Source organism: Pseudorca crassidens, chromosome 10 (genome assembly GCF_039906515.1).
Source record: "Pseudorca crassidens isolate mPseCra1 chromosome 10, mPseCra1.hap1, whole genome shotgun sequence".
NCBI lineage: Eukaryota > Metazoa > Chordata > Mammalia > Artiodactyla > Delphinidae > Pseudorca > Pseudorca crassidens.
The window spans coordinates 56,189,558-56,207,777 of NC_090305.1; the positions used below are offsets into that span (position 1 = coordinate 56,189,558).

The 18,220-nt window shown below is 39.1% G+C and overlaps 1 long non-coding RNA gene across 1 annotated transcript in view; it reads left to right on the top strand.

Annotated features, from left to right (window-relative positions):
• Nucleotides 1-4,389: 4,389 nt before the first annotated feature.
• The window catches only part of LOC137233079 (uncharacterized), a 107,656-nt gene continuing 93,825 nt past the window's right edge, over nucleotides 4,390-18,220 (top strand). The window contains exon 1 of the long non-coding RNA XR_010947284.1: nucleotides 4,390-4,539. This is a non-coding gene — a long non-coding RNA (uncharacterized lncRNA). The remainder of the gene's footprint in view (nucleotides 4,540-18,220) is intronic.

Sequence of the window (18,220 nt, forward strand, 5' to 3'; positions counted from 1 at the left end):
CCTATCCTTGACTTAATAATGCCTCTGGCTTGGGTAAGAACATTCACAAATGAAGGCAAATCTCTTATGAGGTCATTTGAAAAAAATGGTAATATCTGATTTGGCTTTATCATTTACTGACTCAGCTGTTGTTTTTTTAATTCGTGCATTTATTAAATAAATATTTACTAAGTGCCTCCACTTTCCACTAAGTACTATGAAAACAAAGAGAAGTAAGATATCGTGCCTACAGAAAATCACTTATAGAACGGTATAGGATACATTATTCAATATGGTGAGTACAATAAGAAAGAACCAAATATAATATTATTTGAACAAGAGATTAATTTGGCTTGTGGAAAATAGAAATACGAAGATAAAATAATACTAGATGTAACATTTTGAATTGACATTTCTTTTTGAAATCTCTGATTCATGGACCTGTTTATTCTGGCTTTGTGAAAAAAAACATCACCGTATGTTTATCTTTAGTTCAGAATATATACCATTCCGTCTAGAGCACTGCCCTGAAATTGCAAGGGATCATTTCCCAGCTGGTGTTGCAACTGACTTTTCAGTAGGCCATATTCTCTGAGGCATGCTTTTTCTGGAAAATGGGGTGCATGCAATTAAATTCAATCCAATGGCATCAGGTGTTTTTCTGTTTATTTTGTTATGTTGTGGATTGGAAGCATCATTGTGTATAATACTGTGTTCATGTTATAAGGCTTTTGAATGATGTTGGCAGAAGCATATTTAGCAGGTAAAGAAACTGGAGTCCAATATAAGTGTTACTGAGAATGAGGACAAATTACCGGCTCTTCTGTGATTGAAGGGATCCAGTGTAATCCTTGCCACCAGGAGACTGGCTGATGTCAGAGTATGGTACCATGTTTGGAACTCCTAGTGGTCACTGCTGTGGATGAATTAAGAGTGACAGAGTGGCATGGACATATATACACTACCAAATGTAAAACCGATAGCTAGTGGGAAGCAGCCGCATAGCACAGGGAGATCAGCTTGGTGCTTTGTGACCACCTAGAGGGGTGGGATAGGGAGGGTGGGAGGGGGACACAAGAGGGAAGAGATATGGGGATATATGTATATGTATAACTGATTCACTTTGTTATACAGCAGAAACTAACGCACCATTGTAAAGCAGTTATACTCCAATAAAGATGTTAAAAAAAAAAAGAGTGAATCAGATACTCAACGAAAAGTGGTACACAGATCAGCACTGGGAAAAGATGACTTTTTTCTTTTTAAGCTGTCACTATGGCCACATTTTTAGAACCTCACTGGGAACCTGGGGCCAGTTGACAGCATTTGGTCAACTGAAAGACTCAGAGCAGATGTTCTTGTTAATTAAGGGCCTCTTCAGCAATGAGGTCTTGAGGCCCATTTACAAGTGGTACATTAACCTATATTTCTCCAAATCGCCTTACCAGCAGTCTTCCAAGCTTGCTTTCCAAGGAATGGACCCTGTGTTCAAAGATCTGTGTGGGTCATTACTTCAGCATACCTCCTTACATTGTAACCCTTACGTTTCTGCCTCCTAGGAATATTTCTCTTTCCTAAACTCTTTCACACCCAGTCCACCTCTGAGTGTGGTTATAATGCTATAGCTGTCCACTTTCACCTGGTACTAGCCTGTCATGTGAACTTCCCATAAATTAACTTATCCCTCTTAAGTCAAGTAGTTATAGATGAGTTTCTCAATCTCAGCATTATTGGTATTCTAGGTTGGCTAATTCTTTCCTGTGGGTGAGACGTTTCTGTGCATTTTAGGATGTCTAGCAGCATCCCTGAGTTTTACTCACTAGATGCTCACAGCACACCTTCCCTCAAGTTGTGACAACCAAAAATATCACCAGACATTGCTAGATGTTCTTGGGGGACAAGATTGAAAACCACTAAGGTAGGGTGATAATGCAAAATTATTTGACTAGAACAGTCCCGTTTTAGGCTTGTTGTCCTGGCCTACTTTTTAGCTCAAATGTGTCCCTGTTTTATGATAAATTATAGTTGCTCCAGTCATAAGAGTCTCCCCATGAGATCAAAAGTGTGGGTTGAGGGAGGGGTGGCTGTGTGTCAAGGGAAGGCACGCTGTGTGTGTGAGCCATCTGGGCACGCGACTTTCTCATGCTTTGGGAACTGCTTGGGTCCAGTCCCGCACACACCTTTTCCATTTGACAAAGGTGTGCTGGTGTGTGCATCTGACTTCATGGCTCAAAGTTTTTAGGTAACATACAGTCCAGGATGTCTACCTCAGTTTGCATGGGCACATGGATAGGCATCAACCAAAGTATAACGTGAGGCAAGAGTATTTTTCAAAATAATAATTACTTTGTAAAGAACGTAGAGAATTTTTATGCATAAATCCTAAGAAATGTGCTTTTCCCATCAGGGTTGTCACAGACTCCAGACTGCACCCCCATCTACCACAGATTTCAAGCGGCCTGGATTCAGCTGAGTTGGGAGCCAAGTGGCAGGGCTGTTTGCACTGCAACTTGGACCAGCTGGAAGCTTCCGCTTGCTCTTGAACTCACTCAAAGCAGAAAATGTTTTTAATAACCTGGTAAATAGATTGGAAAAGCACAACCAAATATGGTATATATTGCCTGTAAAATCCCCAAGGACTACTTTGCCTCCTTCTTAGTGATAACAGGGAATGCTGTTCAGGACTGTTTCTTCTAAGAACGTATATGCTGGCATGCTCCAGATCACTGGATCCCCAGGAATTAAAAGCATTCTGTGTCTGTGAGGAGTTTATCTTCTTGGAACTATTGTGCAAGTGTTTCCAAGGCATTTGCTGTAGTTGCTACTTTTATCTGCCTAGTCTCACTAACATGATGAACCAGAATGATATATTCTGGGATGGTACAAAGATCATGGTCCCTGAAAGTGAACTTGTAAAACATATACAGAATATTGAAATGATTTTAAGTCTGAAGGGTAAAGTTGCATAGCTCTTTCTGCTAGATAAATGCAATGGATCCTGTTGTCTCTTCTTTTGGGGATAAGAATGAATAATTGATTAGATTAATAGCAGCATACTGGCTGCTGTAGAATACTTCTTCCAGTAAGCAGACCATATCTAGCAAACAAGCTGTAAAAGGAGTTTAACCTAATTAAACATATGCCTATCACGTGTCACCCTTAAGGAACCATCCATCTTCCGTACTAGCCAAATTGGTGAGTCAAATGGCATGATGAGAAGAATCAACATTCTGAACCTCTCAAATCTTGATCAGTGGCACATGCTTCTGAGATTTCCCGAGGGATGTCATTATATTTTGAGTTCAGTGTTTTGGTACAGAAAGGGAGTTCTAGAACCTTTCATTCACCCTCCTACCAAAATAAACCTTCCTCCGTGGATCAGATTAAACTGTGATTATGCCAGTGGCTGAAGTTATCTTGTCTAAAATATACTTGGGAACCAAGGAAATACACATGATATAGAGGAAGACCCAGCTGGGGCTACTATGAGGTAGACTCAAGTCACGATCTATTTAATACTTGACCTCTGTAAAGTCCTCCTTATTTCCTGTGAATCACAATGACATTCTAGGTCCCTAAGGATAAGCTTTGATTTAAATTGAACTTCCCACAGCATCCATGTCTGGTTAAAGCTCTTTATTCAATACCCACGAAGCCTAGCTAATGGCTATAAGGCCCTTTGGGGAAGGCGAGGAGGAAGATTCATGGTAGGAACCCATTGTGTTATCGAAGAGTCCTCCCTCAAGGATATCCAGCTTTCTCTTAGTCCAAAGAGGTCTGAATCTGGCAAGTGACTCAAGTGTAAAGGGCTCCTATCATGATGGCTCAGGTATTGCTCCTGTTAGACATAGAATTCTGGAGGTTGTAAATCTGAAGCAGAACGTCAGCTGGCTGCCCATCCTTTCCTGCTGTACAGGACACCATTATCAATTAGCAATAGCCATATATTTCTGTGATTCAGACCACTGTCATCATCACTTTACTTCTCTTTATTTTAGCTGTGCACACTTTTTTCCTCAGGCAGGTACACCTTGCTAAATGGTCATCCCGTCCCAGCATCCTCCAGTCCTACTGAAAGTCAAGCAGTCAGTTTCAAACTCAGTGTCTTTTACCAACAACTCCAAGAATATTCCATAGCAGTGCTTGTTTTCTCTCCTCCAATTTCTTGAGTACTTGATGAAGGGAGTTTCTTCCAGTCCCTTCTTTAGGATTCTGTAGGATGCATTTAGGAGTGAGTGGAAGGTTTGTATAAAATAAACTTACTCCTGCATTTCTGTCTCCCACAGCCTTTTTGATGACAGAACGTTATTTTTGTTAAAGCTCTATGTATAAACATCTTAATACCCAAATAGTACAAAATGCTTATGACAAAAATTAGCTGTTCTTTTTTCTCACCTTCCCTACCCTTTATTCCTTCTCTTTACAGGATCAAATAATCTTTTCAGGCTGCTTAGCAAGCCACGCCAGGCCATTTGCCCCTGGAGCCACGTCACCACGGCTGAAAACACCACGGGAGTGATGGCCCCGGACTATGCGCACTGCTGAGATCTGCTGGAAAGGGTAATTACTGCTTTGCTATTTGACTTTCAACTGCATATTGGCAGTCTAGGTGACTCATCTCTAACTGACCCTGGGCTTTTACATCCTACCCTAGAGATTCAGGTTCACAGGTGAGAGCTTCAGACAGACCAGGTTTAGGATATGTGTCTGCACTTCCTGTGCTAGGGGGTGGTGAAGGGAGTGTCTGTGTTTTCTGGAACTTGTAGATGGAAGGACCCTGCCTTCGACTTATCTTGAGATACTGGCTGGGAAGTAATAATGATGTATATTCACAGTAAAAGGATAACTACATTCCTTTTTTTCCCAGTTTTCCCTCTGGCTAGGTGGAAATGTGAACAATAATTAATGAGATTTGAGGGTTCTAATCCCTCTTCCTTGTGCTGATGAATTAGTATGAGCCCTGAGAAGGTATGGAGTCTATACCCCTCCAGCCCAGGTCATGCTGCAGTCTTAGACTGAGAAGGGTGCGTTTCAGCTGGTGTTTGGCAACAATTAATATTTCTTGCCTGGAAGAATTTGATAGTGACTCCAAACTTACACCTCAAGAGGAAATGGTTTCCTTTCAGTTATACACACCCTGCAAAGAAAGGTGACTGGCCAGGGTAGGTCTGGATCCATGTCCATGAACCTCCTACACAGGGTTTGAACACATTATTGGCCGTCAGTCACCAAATAAACCCAGGAAGGCAAGTGGCATCTAAATTGGCTTCATCTCCTGGCTTCTATTACACTCACCACTGAGGCACATAGAGAAACAGAAACAGCCTTAGAGAGTCTAAGGGCTGTTTGGCTTTAAACATTTTTTATTTCCTAATTGAATTAGAGTAAAAACAGTAGTTAAAATAAACCCTTGGCTGTTGTCATGAAAATCACAATAACAAATTAGCCTAAAGTAGCCAATTTTCTGTGGTTTCCAAGGATACAACCACAATTAGAATTGTCGTCTGCCAATCAATTTTTTTTTTTTAATTTTCAGGGGACATTAAAACAAAACCATGAAAGGGGAAGGGCTAGAGGGAAAGTTTTTCTTGCTAAATACATGTTAGAGGAAAAGGGGGAAGGTTTCTAAGCAGCAAAAGAAAAGATTCTTTTCAGACCAGTTTAAGAAAAATGGCTAAACCGACTCTGGTCCCACACAGAAGTGGCTTAATTGAAAACAAAAGCTCACAGGTCATGTTGCTATTTTAAAGAATCAAGGTGGCTAAGTCCTCTAACTCACAGGACCACAAAATCCTGGTCCTCTCCTGTCTGATTTTAGCTTTCATTTATTGGATGCTTTGCCAAAAATCTCTTATTACCTCCTCATAACCACCTTATGAGGATATATGCTAGACACTTGTTATCTGGCCCACCAAACATCCATTCCACCTTTTCTGGGCAATAGTTCCTGACTTCCTTTTAGCAAATTACCTTTTCCTCACTTTCTACTATCCAGTTAGACAGTACGTTAAGATGCCCTAGCCATGGTAGGAATGTGAACCAAATCAGGCCGTTCATAGTTAACCCTGGGTAGATCAATCTTCAGCTGCGCTTTTAAATTACTGAAAATTGTTAGAATTTACTTGCTTTGTGGAAGTGCTCGATGAGACTGTAGTGTTCCTGCTAACTTGTCTACACTATCTTGTTTCCTGTGCTCCTTTGTTCATTTTGTAAATTATTAATATCCTTCTAACAACTGTCCATTTCTGCTTACATTAGTCAGAACCAAAAAGTAACGCCCAGTGTTGTTATTCTCATTTTAATTTGAGAAAACTGAGGTTCAATTAAATTAAATCCTTTGTCCAAGACTAGTCAGGTAATAATGGAGTCTGAATTCAAACTCACATCTGCTTCCCCTCCTCCCCCCACCATCTATTTCCTTTTATGTGAATTAATAAATTACATCCTTGGCTATACCCCCAGTCAAGGACTTTCCTTTTCAACAGCGGAATCAAGGGTGCCTCCTTGGGAGAAAACTTTCATTGTTCACACTTTTCCTTTTTTGATATGTTGAGTCTTTACACATAATTGATGATTTTTCTCTGCCTGTTCTTTTCATCTGTGTGAGGGGGAGTGACAATGATTGTCTCATGCACCGGGATCCGATACGGTTTCTTTCAGACTGTGAAAGTATCTCTGTTTCTCTTCCTTTCCCTCCCCTTCTCTTTTCGCCCCTTCTCTTTTCTTTCTTTCTCATAGAGTCCTTGGCTGTGAGTATCAGAATAGAAGAAGAAATAGGAATGTTTAAAATGAAGAATATTGGAAAGAGCGTGGGCTTAAGAACCAGGCAGAGCTAGGTTTAAATTCTAGCTCCGTGAATTTCTAGCTTGTTATTGGGGGAAATCATATAGTTAGGAGAAGTTTAAATTCATTATAATTTTTTGTTGCCAATTTAGAGATCCAGGATCATAGCTGCGTTTGGAGGGAGGCAGCTCAACTGTCTAACTGTTACATCTGGTCTGCCTTCACATCACCAAGCTTCCTAGAGCTGTCACTGCCTTTCTGAATGCCCTCTGTTGCTCGGAAGAAGCCAAATGCAAAGCATAGCCTCTTCCCGGCACATGTGCAATAGATCTGCCTGAGGCAGGCTGCAAGCATAAACTGTGAATACTCTTGATTTTTTGTGCCAGGTGAATCTTGGTACCCAGGCTAGAGACTCCAAGAACTCTGAGATTTGCCCCTCAGCCACTTGCCCTGTGGTACCTGGTATGCTGAGCCTGGAGTGTTAGCAAGGCCTCCTTGGCGTCCCTTCCTGCCCTCTCTATGTACTGTTCTCCTCCACAGTGGGTAAATGGCAGCTGGTAGGGATATTACCTTCTGCTTTTCTTGCTGAAGTTCATTTAAGTTTCAGGTGAGTGGCTAACACCCTTCACTGGTTCTACAGTAACATACCATAGATTGAATTTACTTCAGTGGGGTTTTGGCAGCTGTGAGTTAAAGATTTGGGTTTAGGTCACTTGCGTTGATGTTATGCCTCTTAATCCAGAGTTCTTTGTTATTGTTGAGGCTGCTTCTGGAATTAGAGAAATGAGTACAGTTACATGTGTGTGAAAAAACCTAAGACATTCCTTGCTGCTCAGTGAATCCTAATTTTCCTTCCTGCCCAATCCCATTCGCCTTATCCAGGATGTGAGCATCAGGATAGAAGGAAAAATACAAATACTTAAAATACTCAATGCTGAAGAGAGCATGAGTTTTGGTACCAGGCAGAGAAACGTTTAAAATCTAGCTCTACTTATTTCTAGCTTGTTTTGGGGGAAGATTACTTTCCCTTTATGAACAGCAGTATTCTACTTTATTCTACTCTAGATGATGATAATGCATATCTTCTGATACTGTTTTTAGTGATAAATGGTATTTATTAGTGTACGTTGCACAGAGTAAGCAACTATGTAAGTCAACAGTAGATATGTAAGTCAAGCCAAAATTTGCCAGAAACCTACCCCTCCTTTACAGCTGACATATTTTAAAAAATGTAAATATATTTTTGAATAAATGTTATGTTCGTGATTGCTAATTGCCCTTCTTGTAGGCTCTTTACTATATATTGCTATCATTTCTGTTTCCTTTTGCTGCTGTAACATAGTAACACAGACTTAGTGACTTAAAAACCACAAATTTATTTCTTACAGATCTGGAGGTCAACAGTCTGAAATAAACCTAATGGTGCTAAAATCAAAGTGCCAGTAGAGTTAGTTTCCTCTGGAAGCTCTGGTGAACATCCATGTCCTTGCCTTTCCCACCTTCTAGAAGCCACCTACGTTCTTTGGCTCATGGACCCTTTCTCCATGTTCAAAGCATCTCCCCTCTGACCTCTTGCTCCATCCTTACATCTTTTCTCTCTGAATATGTACCAACTGCCTCAATTCTATAAGGCCCCTTGTGATTACATTGGGCACACCCAGAGAATCCAGGATAATCTTCCCATCTCAAGATCCTTATCTGCAGAGTCTTTGAAATATTAAGGTAACATATTCACAGGTTCCTAGGATTAGGACATGGGCTTCTTTGGGGGAGGGGTGGGGGGGTATTATTCAACTTCCACAGTATGTTACCTTGTAGCAATGTGTAATCCCTCTCTTTGATAAATTTAATGTGTTTTTGCCCCAAATTTACCTTGTTTAATATTAAAGTCATGCCCCCTGCTTTCTTTTTTGGTTTGCAATTGCCCTTATACCTTGTCTACATTTTCATTTTTATCCTATCTGAATCATTTGGTTTAGGTGTCTCTTGTATATAGCACATAGAATTGTGGCTTATTCTGTAACTCCATCTAAAAATTTATTTTCTTTCATAGTCCATTAAGTCATTCTCAATATCATCTATTTTCTTTCTTGTTTTCTATAATTTAGAAATGTCCATTTGCATTTTATTTTGTAATCCTTTGGTTTATTCTTAAATCTCTATATGGATAAATGCATTCAATGTTCACCATCAGTCATCCTGTTGAAGATTTTCTAATCATCTAGCACATTCCTCAAAATAGCACATAGGTACAATATTTCCTGAGACTTTGCAAAGCCAAATTGCCTGTAGCAATTACTACTTGGCAGAATATAAAATTCTTGGCTCACTCTTTCCTTTAGCTGGAGGTGTTGCTCTAGTGTCTCTTTTATGTCTGATGGTTAACTCAGTTTTATTTCTCTAAGAATGATGTGATCTTTGTACCTCTGTGACCAAAGGATTCTTTCTTTATCTTTCATGTTTAGTACATTGAATTATTTTTGTTTTGACTTTTGGGGCATCAGTTTTCTTTAGAATATAGTATATTCTTGCAATATGTAGATTAGAATTTCCCTTTATTTTAGGAAAGTATCTTAATTTAAATTTTAAATATTTGCTCTGTACTCTTGATTTGTTTCCTTTAGGAATCTCAGGTCTGTGTGTTGCCTACTTTATATATCACTCTTCTGTCTCTTAACCATTATCCTCTTTCTTTGGTTCCTTCTCTGTTCCTGTTTCTATTCTTTTTTTTGTTGTTGCGGTATGCGGGCCTCTCACTGCTGTGGGCTCTCCCGTTGCAGAGCAACAGGCTCTGCGGCCATGGCTCATGGGCGCAGCCGCTCCGCGGCACGTGGGATCTTCCCGGACCGGGGCACAAACCCACGTCCCCTGCATCGGCAGGCGGACCCTCAACCACTGCGCCACCAGGGAAGCCCTTGTCTTTTAATATGCTTCTTTGGGGGGTAACTTTATTTTGTCCCTTGTTTTCTTTTTAATGAAGTTGTCATTCTTAAATCCTATTTCTTTTGTTTCCATTTCTTTCCTAAGTTATTATCAGCTTCCATTTCACCTCATACTTTTGACTGGCCATCACCTCTTTTTATCTGGTCATTACTTTCCAAAGTTTTTATACTGCTGCTTTGTGATCTCCTGCTTAGAGCTGAAATTGCTCATAAAGTTAATTGTCGTTATTGTTGTTTTTCATGTTGAAATGTTGGGTTACAATTTTTCTATACTTTATAATGAGAGGGGTTTTTTTTTGTCTTTTTCTGTGTGTGTGGTACACGGACCTCTCACTGTTGTGGCCTCTCCCGTTGCGGAGCACAGGCTCTGGACTCGCAGGCTCAGCGGCCATGGCTCACGGGCCCAGCCGCTCCGCGGCATGTGGGATCCTCCTGGACCGGGGCATGAACCCCTGTCCCCTGCATCGGCAGGCGGACTCCCAACCACTGCGCCACCAGGGAAGCCCTATAATGAGAGTTTTCTACAGAGAAGTTTTCCTGCTATTTTTCAGGTGGTTTCTCTTATGGTATCTTTAGATGCATGTTATAACTTAAAAAAACTTATATAGAATTATTAAATGTGTTGAATTTTCCTTGCCTAGCTATTATATTAGAGCATCTTACCTACGTGGTTTCTTAACCAAAATTGCCTCTTTTTTTCTTTTCTCTTATGTATGGCACCTTCTGCTTTAGATCCTAGCCAAGTTTGAGGGAAGTTCCACCACCTGTCCTGATTTTGTAGATTCCTTTTACCAGCTGCTACTGCCAAGGAGTACTCCCACTGCCTTCCAGAGTTTTCTCTCTTTTAGAAGGTGGTCATTGCTGAGAATCACCTCTGGGCCTCCTGGAAACTTTCTGTGTCTTCTTTCTCCCCATATGCTCATGCCCTCTTCATTCACAGCCCAGTTCACAGCAGTTCTGAGGCAGAGTTTGGTCCTCTCTTTCAGGAGATAAATGTGTGGGACCTTCCATGACTAGGGCCCACTGCCCTACCTGTTATTCCTTTCCACTCGTAATCTAACTTTATGGCTTCTTGTGCTGGTTCATTTGCATCCAGGAGCTTTTAAACTGCCCGACACCTAACTTGGAGGTTGCAGAAATTCTCTGACTCTTAACTTCCCCATCAATGTATTTTGGAGAAAACCTAGGAAACTGAAAATTCAGCTGCCACCACACTAAATTTGTAAATATCTGTTCTCCAAATAGCACCTTGAACTTTCATTCGAGTCAATCCATTGCTCAATATTAAAGTTTTTTTATGAAAGTTTAGAACATTTAAGGGAAACATTACTTGCTCTCAGAGACAGACCTTAAGGTCTTGATGGCTGAATATAGTAGAAGTTGATTTCTTGCCCATGTAAAGTTCGTTGGCATGAGGGAGTGCCAAGGCAGGGGAGCTTAGCATCAGTCATTCAGGGGCTGGACTGATAGAGCCTTTGCCATATTTATTTAACACCTGGATTCCAAGATCACGTGGAGTAGAGCGAAAAGCTGGAGGTTCTTGTAGGAGATTTTCATGGGTGAGATCTGATAGTACATATGTGGCTTCGACCCTTTCCTAGTGGCCACGTTCAGGCATACAGCCACGTCTAACTGAAAATGAGATTGAGAAATGGAATCTTGTTCTGTGCCCAGGGAGAAAAGGAAATAAATTTGGTGAAGAGCTAACTTATCTTTGCCATAAAATCTCTCTCTCTTCTCCCAGTTTACCAGCTTTGTCAGGGCAGGGCTAGAACTTTACTCGTGATTATTAAAACACAGTGGAAGGAGTTGAATTCTTGTGCTTGCTGTCTTGGGAAGTTGCCTAGATGTTCCGTGAACCATCTTGAGCTAGCCTCCTGGAGGATGAGGGACCACGTAGACCAGAAGCAAGCCATCTCAGCTGGGGCTGTCTTGAGTCTGGTCAGCTGGTCAGCCCTGGAGATGACCTTGCAGCTGAACACATATGCATGATTAATGCAGATGAGACTGGAGGAACCATCCAGCTGAACCCAACCCAAATGGCTAATCCACTGGATGTCAACTAAATAAATGGTTGTTGTTTTAAGTCACTATGAATTGAGATGGTTTGTACTCAGGAAAAAATTAACCGATATAAATAGATATACAAATGTTGGTCTGTTCCTACCCTAGATGATCCTGAAGGTTTTTCTTGACTCTTGGGCTGATGAAGTATCTTCCCTGATCCTGGGCTTTCTGAATTACTCCCTCTTTCTTTTCTTTCCCAGAGAACATTCAGTATCTTAAATCCCTCTGCTTCTTCAGTCTCCAACCCCAATTTAGCTTTCAGCTTGTGTTATCTACTGTGTTTCAAATTGTGGGTTGTTTTTTTTTCTCCCTGTACATTGTCATTGACGGTTTCCAATTTATTAGAATATAGAAAAGGGATAAATGAAAACTGACTATACTGGGCCAAATAAATGCAAGACTACCATTACTATTGCCAAGTATTTTATGCTAGAAAACAGAACAGAAAACCGAAGTAAAACGACAACAGTAACAAACTTCCCACTTCTTGGCTTTCGGTTGCATTGCAACTGTCATTCTGGCTGGATCTGTATATTTTGCCCCAGGAAGAGGTGATAGAATATGTCATATTCCAGGAAGGCAATGAGGTAAGAGATAAGAAAAAAAAATTTCTACTTGCCACATTGTACCCTTAGTATAAAATTTGGAGTCATTAGAAGAGAATGGTCTTCTTTTAATATGATTCCCCCTTCCTTGCCACCTCCAACCCCAACCAGTAGGCAGGAAGAGGTTGTGGTCAATCACTGAACTTTACACTCAACGCTGTGCTTTTTCAGTGTGGAAGTAACTTGGTATGTTTCAGGCCCTATGAATCCATTGAAAAGGAAAAATACATTGTGTCCATCCACAAATATTTTAAATTTTGATAGTGACAAATTGTCCTCCAAGAAGTATCAAGAAGTACCTTCCTGTGTATTAGTATTAATTTCCTCATCTTATAATAGCACTGTTTTTTTCCTCAAATTTTTATTATACTAAAATATATATAACATAAAATTTGCCATTTTTAACATTTTAAATGTACAGTTTAGTGACATTAGTTACATTTACAGTGTTATACAACTATTGCCATTATCTGTTTCCAAAACTTTTTCAACACCCCAAACAGAAACTCTATAACTATTAAACAATACTCCCCATTCTAATGTTACCCCAGCGTCCTGACAAACTGTAGCCTACTTTCTCTCTGTATGAATTTACCCATTCTAGATATTTAATATAAGTGAATCTTGCAATATTTGACCTGTGTCTGGCTTATTTAACTTAGCATAAATTTTCAGGATTCTGTGGTATTGTAGCATGTATCACAACTTCATTCCTGAATAATATTCTATTATATGCATGTACTGTCCATTCTGTTATCTATTCATCTGTTGATGAACACCTGGGTTGTTTCACTTTTTGCCTATAGTGATTAGTGCTGCAATGAGTATTACTATACTTTTTGAATCCCTGATTTCAATTCTTTTGTGTGTACTTAAGAGTGTAATTGCTGGTGATTCTATGTTTAGCTTTTCAAGGAACTGCCAAACTGTTTTCCACAGTAGCTACATTTTACATTCCTACCAGCAAAGGATGGGCTTCCAATGTGTCCACATCCTCACTAATATTTAATTTTTAAAATTGTAGTCATTCTGGTAGGCTTGAAGTGGTATCTCATTGTGTTTTCTTTGCATTTGTCAAATTATTGATTTTTTTTCAAAGAATTGGATTTTAGTTTTGTTAATTATCTCTTGTTTTTCTACTTTCTATTAATTTATTTCTAATTTTTAGTATTTCCTTCCTTCTGCTAATTTTGAGTTTAGTTTGCTCTTCTTTTTCTATAACATATGATCTATCCTGTACTATGTGCACTTGAGAATGTATATTCTGCTGTTGTTGAGGGGAATATTCTACATACGATCTGTTAGGTCTAGTGATTTATAGTATAGTGTCAGGTTTTCTATTTCTTTTTTGATTTTCAGTCTAGAACATGAACCCATTATTGAAAGTATGGTTGTTGAAGTCTCCAAATACTATTTTAGAAATGTTTATTTCTAAATTCTATTTTATTTCTGTCAATGTATGCTTCATATATTTTGGAGCTCAGTTGTTTGGTGCATATATATGTTTATAATTGTCATATCTTCTTTTTTTTTTTTTTTTAAACATCTTTATTGGAGCATAATTGCTTTACAATGGTATGTTAGTTTCAGCTTCACAACAAAATGAATCAGTTATATATATACATATGTTCCCATATCTCTTCCCGCTTGCGTCACCCTCCCTCCCACCCTCCCTATCCCACCCCTCCAGGCGGTCACACAGCACCGAGCTGATCTCCCTGTGCTATGCGGCTGCTTCCCACTAGCTATCTACCTTACGTTTGGTAGTGTATACATGTCCATGCCTCTTTATTGCTTTGTCACCGTTTACCCTTCCCCCTCCCCATAGCCTCAAGTCCATTCTCTAGTAAGTCTGTGTCTTTATTCCTGTTTCACCCCTAGGTTTTTCATGACATTTTTTTTTTTTCTTAAATTCCATATATATGTGTTAGCATACGGTATTTGTCTCTCTCTTTCTGACTTACTTCACTCTGTATGACAGACTCTAGGTCTATCCACCTCATTACAAATAGCTCAATTTCGTCTCTTTTTATGGCTGAGTAATATTCCATTGTATATATGTGCCACATCTTCTTTATCCATTCATCCGATGATGGACACTTAGGTTGTTTCCATCTCTGGGCTATTGTAAATAGAGCTGCAATGAACATTTTGGTACATGACTCTTTTTGAATTATGGTTTTCTCAGGGTATATGCCCAGTAGTGGGATTGCTGGATCATATGGTAGTTCTATTTGTAGCTTTTTAAGGAACCTCCATACTGTTCTCCATAGTGGCTGTATCAATTTACATTCCCACCAACAGTGTAAGAGGGTTCCCTTTTCTCCACACCCTCTCCAGCATTTATTGTTTCTAGATTTTTTGATGATGGCCATTCTGACTGGTGTGAGATGATATCTCATTGTAGTTTTGATTTGCATTTCTCTAATGATTAGTGATGTTGAGCATTCTTTCATGTGTTTGTTGGCACTCTGTATATCTTCTTTGGAGAAATGTCTATTTAGGTCTTCTGCCCATTTTTGGATTGGGTTGTTTGTTCTTTTGTTATTAAGCTGCATGAGCTGCTTATAAATTTTGGAGATTAATCCTTTGTCAGTTGCTTCATTTGCAAATATTTTCTCCCATTCTGAGGGTTGTCTTTTGGTCTTCTTTATGGTTTCCTTTGCTGTGCAAAAGCTTTTAAGTTTCATTAGGTCCCATTTGTTTACTTTTGTTTTTATTTCCATTTCTCTAGGAGGTGGGTCAAAAAGGATCTTGCTGTGATTTATGTCATAGAGTGTTCTGCCTATGTTTTCCTCTAAGAGTTTGATAGTTTCTGGCCTTACATTTAGGTCTTTAATCCATTTTGAGCTTATTTTTGTGTATGGTGTTAGGGAGTGATCTAATCTCATACTTTTACATGTAGCTGTCCAGTTTTCCCAGCACCACTTATTGAATAGGCTGTCCTTTCTCCACTGTACATTTCTGCCTCCTTTGTCAAAGATAAGGTGACCATATGTGCGTGGGTTTATCTCTGGGCTTTCTATCCTGTTCCATTGATCTATATTTCTGTTTTTGTGCCAGTACCATACTGTCTTGATTACTGTAGCTTTGTAGTATAGTCTGAAGTCAGGAAGCCTGATTCCTCCAGCTCCATTTTTCGTTCTCAAAATTGCTTTGGCTATTCGGGGTCTTTTGTGTTTCCATACAAATTGTGAGATTTTTTGTTCTAGTTCTGTGAAAAATGCCAGTGGTAGTTTCATAGGGATTGCATTGAATCTGTAGATTGCTTTGGGTAGTAGAGTCATTTTCACAATGTTGATTCTTCCAATCCAAGAACATGGTATATCTCTCCATCTATTTGTATCATTTTTAATTTCTTTCATCAGTGTCTTATAATTTTCTGCATACAGGTCTTTTGTCTCCTTAGGTAGGTTTATTCCTAGGTATTTTATTCTTTTTGTTGCAATGGTAAATGGGATTGTTTTCTTGATTTCACTTTCAGATTTTTCATCCTTAGTGTATAGGAATGCCAGAGATTTCTGTGCATTAATTTTGTATCCTGCTACTTTACCAAATTCATTGATTAGCTCTAGTAGTTTTCTGGTAGCATCTTTAGGATTCTCTATGTATAGGATCATGTCATCTGCAAACAGTGACAGCTTTACTTCTTCTTTTCCGATTTGGATTCCTTTTATTTCCTTTTCTTCTCTGATTGCTGTGGCTAAAACTTCCAAAACTATGTTGAATAAGAGTGGTGAGAGTGGGCAACCTTGTCTTGTTCCTGATCTTAGTGGAAATGCTTTCAGTTTTTCACCATTGAGGACGATGTTGGCTGTGGGTTTGTCATATATGGTCTTTATTATGTTGAGGAAAGTTCCCTCTATGCCTACTTTCTGCAGGGTTTTTATCATAAACGGGTGTTGAATTTTGTCAAAAGCTTTCTCTGCATCTATTGAGATGATCATATGGTTTTTCTCCTTCAATTTGTTAATATGGTGTATCACGTTGATTGATTTGCGTATATTGAAGAATCCTTGCATTCCTGGAATAAACCCCACTTGATCATGGTGTATGATCCGTTTAATGTGCTGTTGGATTCTGTTTGCTAGTATTTTGTTGAGGATCTTTGCATCTATGTTCATCAGTGATATTGGCCTGTAGTTTTCTTTCTTTGTGACATCCTTGTCTGGTTTTGGTATCAGGGTGATGGTGGCCTCGTAGAATGAGTTGGGGAGTGTTCCTCCCTCTGCTATATTTTGGAAGAGTCTGAGAAGGATAGGTGATAGCTCTTCTCTAAATGTTTGATAGAATTCGCCTGTGAAGCCATCTGGTCCTGGGCTTTTGCTTGTTGGAAGATTTTTAATCACAGTTTCAATTTCAGTGCTTGTGATTGGTCTGTTCATATTTTCTATTTCTTCCTGATTCAGTCTTGGCAGGTTGTGCCTTTCTAAGAATTTGTCCATTTCTTCCAGGTTGTCCATTTTATTGGCATAGAGTTGCTTGTAGTAATCTCTCATGATCTTTTGTATTTCTGCAGTGTCAGTCGTTACTTCTCCTTTTTCATTTCTAATTCTATTGATTTGAGTCTTCTCCCTTTTTTTCTTGATGAGTCTGGCTAATGGTTTATCAATTTTGTTTATCCTTTCAAAAAACCAGCTTTTAGTTTTATTGATCTTTGCTATCGTTTCCTTCATTTCTTTTTCATTTATTTCTGATCTGATTTTTATGATTTCTTTCCTCCTGCTAACTTTGGGGTTTTTTTGTTCTTCTTTCTCTAATTGCTTTAGGTGCAAGGTTAGGTTGTTTATTCGAGATGTTTCCTGTTTCTTAAGGTAAGATTGTATTGCTATAAACTTCCCTCTTAGAACTGCTTTTGCTGCATCCCATAGATTTTGAGTCGTCGTGTCTCCATTGTCATTTGTTTCTAGGTATTTTTTTATTTCGTCTTTGATTTCTTCAGTGATCACTTCGTTATTAAGTAGTGTATTGTTTAGCCTCCATGTGTTTGTATTTTTTACAGATCTTCTCCTGTGATTGATATCGAGTCTCATAGCGTTGTGGTCGGAAAAGATACTTGATACAATTTCAATTTTCTTAAATTTACCAAGGCTTGATTTGTGACCCAAGATATGATCTATCCTGGAGAATGTTCCATGAGCACTTGAGAAAAATGTGTATTCTGTTGTTTTTGGATGGAATGTCCTATAAATATCAATTAACTCCATCTCATTTAATGTATCATTTAAAGCTTGTGTTTCCTTATTTATTTTCATTTTGGATGATCTGTCCATTGGTGAAAGTGGGGTGTTAAAGTCCCCTACTATGAATGTGTTACTGTCGATTTCCCCTTTTATGGTTGTCAGTATTTGCCTTATGTATTGAGGTGCACCTATGTTGGGTGCATAAATATTTACAATTGTTATATCTTCCTCTTGGATCGCTCCCTTGATCATTATGTAGTGTCCTTCTTTGTCTCTTCTAATAGTCTTTGTTTTAAAGTCTATTTTGTCTGATATGAGAATTGCCACTCCAGCTTTCTTTTGGTTTCCATTTGCATGAAATACCTTTTTCCATCCCCTTACTTTCAGTCTGTATGTGTCTCTAGGTCTGAAGTGGGTCTCTTGTAGACAGCAAATATATGGGTCTTGTTTTTGTATCCATTCAGCCAATCTGTGTCTTTTGGTGGGAGCATTTAGTCCATTTACATTTAAGGTAATTATCGATATGTGTGTTCCCATTCCCATTTTCTTAACTGTTTTGGGTTTGTTATTGTAGGTCTTTTCCTTCTTTTGTGTTTCTTGCCTAGAGAAGTTCCTTTATCAGTTGTTGTAGAGCTGGTTTCGTGGTGCTGAACTCTCTCAG